The following is a 6,605-nucleotide window of genomic DNA, read 5'->3' on the forward strand; positions in this document are numbered from 1 at the left end:
TGCACACATATGTTGTCAATATGTCACGTTCCTGGGACGGGGCATGACAATGATGAGTTGAAGGATTAGCTTAATAATTCCAACTGTAAAGTGTATGATTATTATGATGAAAGAGTATTTAACATTTTAACTCATCATTATTTACCATCAATTCACAAAATTAAATAAGTTGACTTTTTGACTGAACTCTTGTCTTTATTAATCCAAGTCTGGCATTCAAAAGAGGAAAGATCTCGAAATCCACCTAGTTTTCTTAGAAACCATCGACAGGTGATGTAAAGTTGTAAACCTGGCTTCACAGAAATTGATTAAATATAGGTTTTGATGTTGGTCTTCCAAATTAGTGTGACCCACAAGAGCATTCCTAATCTTTTAGGTTCTATTTACACTATGTGAAATCCTCTGACTAATCAGAGTTGGTTCTGTCAAAGCAATATATATATATGCCCCACCAGTCTCTCCCTCCACTAAATATTCTCTTCTTTTACTTGTTCTTAGTTTTCAGTGACTTTCAGAATCTATCTCTCTTTCTCTCTCTCCCGCCCCTTCTCTCTCCTGTGTATTTTCAAGAAACAGAGTTTTGCATATCTTCTCTGTTTCCCAAGTAGAGCTAGTTGTGTTTCTATTAAAGCAATGGAAAAACAAGACCATAAGTCTCCAAAAATGCCAGAAACAAGACTTCCTCCTCGGAGGGGTCATGTTAAGGCGAGGATTTTCAGAGAGTTGGCAAACTTGGTGAAGAATGCAGCATCAGTGGCTGGACTGGTAAAGAAGAAGAGAAGTTCCAATGAAAGCTCAACCTCAACAACTCCTCCATGTAGCAATGACACTTCTGATGGGACTTTGGAGTCATGACCCAGATGAGATACACACACACGGACACACCTAATAAAGATTTTAGCTTGATTTAATCCATTCACTGATTAAGCTTTGTCGTGTCCGTCTCGTTCCTTTTCCTTACCAGTTATAGTCAATCAAGCATGGAAAGCAGTACTTGAGATATGATTCTTCTGAATTACTTTGTCCTGTTTTGTTAAAAGGTTGAAATTTAGGGTTTTTTTTTTTGAAGAGATTAAGGTGAGACTGAGAAGATAGCCACAGCTTATTATTCATAAGCAACTGAAGGCAAAGAGGGTATTCTGCTGGTTATAGATGGTGTTTTAGTAGTTACAGATGGGTCAGAAATTTTTCTCCTTTCTATGCCATTAAATTCAGGGTCTTGCAGCTGGGCCTCAAGTTCTTTTTCTCTTTTGGTCTGTTTCTTGTGAAGTAGACAGTCAGTTTCCATTTCTTGTCCATTTTGCATTGAATGTTGTTGTCTAGTTGTGTATAATCCAATATAACTTTTGTCTTTTTATTTCAAATCTGCCTTTATTTGAGTTCCAGGTATTTTCTTCTTGTGTGTGTTTTAAAGCTTAATGGTTCATGGCTTCATGCCAACAACTAAAAATAGTTTACAGGTTTAAGAAAAAAATTCTTCTGGCCATAAACAGTCTTGGTATGTTGTAAGCACAGTCCTAAAAGGCCTTCCACAATCCTTTTCTTTCTGAGGAAAAAAAGGTTCTAATTGTTCAAAGCAACAGCATTAAGAAAGTGAATTTGAGTTTGACAATTCTTCTGCTTCAAAAAGATACAGGAAATTGGTAGGACGGACCCATGGATCTTCAATCTCAGGTCATGCTCTTCCAGTCATCTCCCTAGCTTTCTTGAATGGAAAATCATATAAAGGGGAATTGTGGGTCCATTGTCATGGTCCTTGAGAGTTGAGATATCTCCATTTATAAATTCAATCAAATTTGTGCATGCTGACTCTTTGAATATTATTTTGTGGGTATTTATAATTTCCATTTTTAAGGGTGTAATGTAGATAAGTCCCTAGTCGTCATCACCATCATCACTGAATCAGTATATGCTGGTTCTCAGCACCAATACATGCTCAAAAGATTTATTGACCACCCACCAAAACCAGTCAAATTGATGGAAGACTCACCACAATACCCACCTAGCCGATTAATCTAACGGAGCATGTGATTCATAATTGTGCGATGTGAGCATGAGATGAGTGCGAAGTGCGTGTGAGATGAGTATGGGGTGAACATTGTCATCTTTGGTATAAAATAAAAAGTAAGAGTCAGTGTGAGAATATTAATAATACAATTTTCATGTTTTTTTTTAGAAAATAAAATAATATTTTATAACGTGTAAAAGAGTTTTTTACACTTCAAAACTCATCCTACTTTGTGATGGTGAGAATGACTATTCTCCATGGAAAATGTGGAATGAGTTTGAGATTTCACCCTACAAAACTCAACCAAACAAGAAAATATATAATTTCACCCTCATTTCCTCTCAAAACACAAACTAAATGCCCCATAAATCCTCCTCTCAATAGAAACATATATGATTATAATATTAGGCCTAAAATAAATTTATGGGTCAATCTACCTAAAATATTAGGGAAAACTTGGACTAAAAAGTCAGAACTTCCAATGGAGAAAAATAAATCAGCTGAGTTGAAATAAACAATTTCAGACTGACCCTAACAAGTAACAACTTCTCGGTCAACTAATTTTTTATTTTTTTTTATAAAAAAGGTCAACTAAACTAATTCATTGATTACTTGCCCTGTAAAGCTTTGTAGGAATATAGGAGAAAAAGAGAGGGTCAAAACCCATGATGCTAAATTGCCTTGCTTATTATAATGTGTTCAAACTTCAAACTGTCAATAAAAGAAAACCAGTCAAAACTCGACAGATAAATATATGTGTAATGATGGTCATCACCTTATTAATATTGGAGTAGTTGTTAAGAATAGTCCATGAATATCGATTAATGAAGTACTAGGATCAAATCTTGTCACATGGCCCTGTCTCTTCATGGGCTATATTATAACTCAGTAATTATGAGGGTCAAAACTTTGTATGTGTTTATCTAACGCGTGGACTCCTGGGTATATTTAGTACATATATTTTTTTTTGTGTCAAAAACTCAGTCCATGAAACTCTACCCCAATAGTAATCCCACAGACCATATGCAGTACCCACAAATCAAATCTAGTAGTTAAATTTTGGATCGAAACTCAATGCGATGGAAATAACGTCAAATTACATTAGGTGTTGAAAACTTGCGACGTCTCATGCACATACGTTGAGAGATTCAAACCCCTAACTTAAGTCACTTAATCATATGAACCAACAAAAAGAAAGTCACATGTTTAATCGGGGAGGGCGCCTCGATTGAGTCGATAGGAGACCTTTGCGGCTTTAGTTGTGCTATGATGAAAATAAACAAGGAAGTGCAAATAGGACATCTGATCAAACTATATAAGAATATTTAACAGACACTTATTAATAGAAGCCGGATATGTACCCAAATGCAGATAATTATATGAAAAAAGTAGGTGGAATCCAGAAGGGAAAATCATGACCATCGCACCTGAGGAAGGAGGAACTAGGAAGCATCTTGTATCAAGTTACAAGATTTTTGTTTCTTTTTAATTTCAGATTGGAAAGTGAAGAAGGGTGCATGCATGCGCACTCTGGTCATATTCATAATTTCCAGGTGCTTATTTGTACGCGGGTTGGCCACTGTTGTACTTATTTCTACAAATTCCAATATTGCAGTTTAAGTGTTCGATCAAATTCCTAAACCATTTACATGAGCGTATCACATGTTGTGCTTGATTTTAAGTCGCACCAAAAAGCCTATGTCAAGAAGTTGGAGGACCTCCGCCGGCCGCTTCCCGAGTACACCAAGGTTTTGGTTGCCAATAACACTTAGTTCTTAAAGCAATTGAGGGTACCAAGTGGGAGTCCCTTAAACCATGTATGCAGGGCATGAACGCCTGGCTTTTTTTTTCCACACGGAGGAGAAGAAACTGGATGGGAACGATTTTACAGATGCGGTTTTTGAAGGGAAGTTCTATGGGCCTGATGAGTTTGAGGCTCTTGAGACAATGCCCACAAGAGCTGAGATTTATGCTAAGATGTTGGGGGCATTGCAGAGTCCGGCGATGGGGCTGGTGGGAACTTTGCAGGCGCCGGCGAGGGATGTGGTGATGGTGTTGAAAGCCTATGTCAAGAAGTTGGAGGAAGAAAGTGGTGGTGAAGGGCAGTAGAGGACTTGCTTGTAGCTTCTGTAAGTGTGTGATTTTGAGACGCTAGAACCGGAAATTTATTGGGAATCTTTGAATCTCACACCTGAACATTGTTGTTGATGTGCTTGAAATTTATATGTAAAGGTGAGAGGAGTTGAGAATCCTATCACTGATGTGCACTCTGTTAGTCGTTGTAGCAGAATCAACTGCAACAGCAAAAAGCGAGTTTTTCTTGACCTGAGGTTCGTAGAGGGAATGCAAATGGTAAAAACTCGATGAGTTTTGAATTTACAATCCTGAATTCTCGTTCCTGAAGTTGTTACTCTTTATGTTTGAATAATTTTGAGGAAATAATGAATAAGGATTTCAAAGAGTTCATTCATAATGGTATTAGTGTTTGGTAAACTTGTGTTATTTATGTAGACTGCTGCGTGGAGACTGTACAAGGTGATCGTGTATGCTGACCTGAAATTGTTTAATTGAGTAGGAGATGTGTTTAGATAAACAATGTTTAGGTACTTCTTATGCTAATGTGATATTTTGCAAATGAAGAGGCTGTAGTAGTTTAAGTGGCGGCTGGAAAGGCTGAGTTCCTTTTCAAGCCTTAGAACTCCCTTGGGGTCAGTCCTTGATAACTGATTCAGGCACCATCATGGTCTGGTTATCGCATAACATAGGATGAGTTTTCCTTTACTTTGATTTATTCATAGATGCACACTTTGGGCATTACATTTATTAAAATGGGGGTAGTGGCCTATCATCTATGCCTAGGAGAAAAAAAATATAGTGGAGGGAGTGATAGATGAAAGAAATCTTATGCGTAGTGATATCAAATGTGTGCTAAGAAGGCATAAAATCTAACTAGTTTTTCTTTTCTTCTTCTTCCTCCTCCTCCTCCTTTTAGAAGCTGCCCCTGGGAGTTTTCATTTGAACGATGGGGCTTGATTTCCACTGCAAAGACCACTTTTTGTCAGAGTTGCCATCTCTTCCAACGATCCAAAGCTCGACAACATAGAACTTGTGATTAGAAGCAAGTGTTGTAGCCATCTTGGACATACCATTGATCTGTCTTACTTCATAAAAGTGATTCAGGAAATTTAGGGCACTTACCTTACAATTTTACATTTCAGTGATTGTTGATAGTTTTTTGATATAGGCTCAGGAAAGTATGCTATAAAGCATCTGCTGCCGCATCTTTTGTTGATCTGTGATCTTCTTAGACTCATAAAGGCTATATTTCGTAATTAAAGGAGAAAAACAGTCATTAGTTACGTATTATAGTTATTTGAGGTTGGGAGCATTGACTTCTGTTATCTTTCCAGTTTGATGGATGCTTATGAGCGTGTTATCTTCGGTTGATCTGTAATCTTTCTAGCTTGTGCAGCATGTTTTGTTTCGTAGAGATGGTGATGCAACAGTGAAAAGAATTGGGAATAACTAAGTAGATGGTAAAAAAGAGAAGAGGAAGACGAAAAGAGAGGAGTGATGGTAGTAATAGCCTAATAGGGAGGATATGAGCTCTGTAACTTTGGTGGAAAATCTAGCTCTGCATCGTAATAATGCAAAAGAGAGAATCCCCATAGTGGATTCGAATTGATCTCTTGTGGTTTCATGTAACTGACTTCAAATTGTTTGGATAAAAGCTCTTACTGTTGATGATGGTGGCAGTGATTATATTCCATGTTCACAATGGTAAGTTTCAGTTGAAGACGATGGAACCATACAGCAAAAGAGAGAGTAAAGACTAAAGAGGATGGTGTCTCATATGTAATGTTATACACTTTTACCACCACAAAATCTGCGACTTTGCAACTAGAAACTAGCATTGCTATATCATATCACCAAGAGGTCTCTCCCCAGAACATGATCATATTATTAGCACAGCTTTTCTTACAACAAAATCAGGATTCTTCCAAAATCTATAAGATCAACCATCATAATCCAAAAAGTCTGACTGTCTGAGTATATGCTCATATGTACCATCCTAGATATGCTTTGCAAAGATGATTCAACAGCTCCTCGAGCAATCACTCGTTCGCCAAAGAGCAATGCTGCACACCCCTAATTTATGATCATCATTTTATCCTAATCTTATGTGACATGTGTGAATGTATGATACTCATTGATTATAGATACACAAGTAGGATTCATTTAATAGCCAACACTCCACATAAACTAAGGATAAAAATGAATATCATAAATTGAAGATTTCAAGCATTTTGCTATTATTTATTTTGATTTATATTTTTTTATAAGTATGGAATGTGAAAGAAGAGCTTGTTTAGCTCAATGTACAAAGTGTAGGGGCCTATTTAGACCAAAGCAAAGTATAGAGACTTGATAGACTCTTTTATGAAAATACAGGGCTTTTTCCATAATTATTAATATTATTATCAATAATTATGCACCGCCTAATTGTAGATTAACGAGTCACACACTCACACCCACCGCCGGACCCCACATTTTTTCACTAAAATAACCCGCCTGTTATAATTATTACTACTTTCCT

The 6,605-nt window shown here is 36.9% G+C and overlaps 1 pseudogene; it reads left to right on the forward strand.

Moving 5' to 3' along the window:
• The first annotated feature begins 3,154 nt into the window (after positions 1 to 3,154).
• On the forward strand, positions 3,155 to 4,459 carry LOC120006561 (annotated as a pseudogene).
• Positions 4,460 to 6,605: the final 2,146 nt, after the last annotated feature.

The sequence above is a fragment of the Tripterygium wilfordii genome, chromosome 9 (assembly GCF_013401445.1).
Source record: "Tripterygium wilfordii isolate XIE 37 chromosome 9, ASM1340144v1, whole genome shotgun sequence".
In the NCBI taxonomy this organism is placed as follows: Eukaryota; Viridiplantae; Streptophyta; class Magnoliopsida; order Celastrales; family Celastraceae; genus Tripterygium; species Tripterygium wilfordii.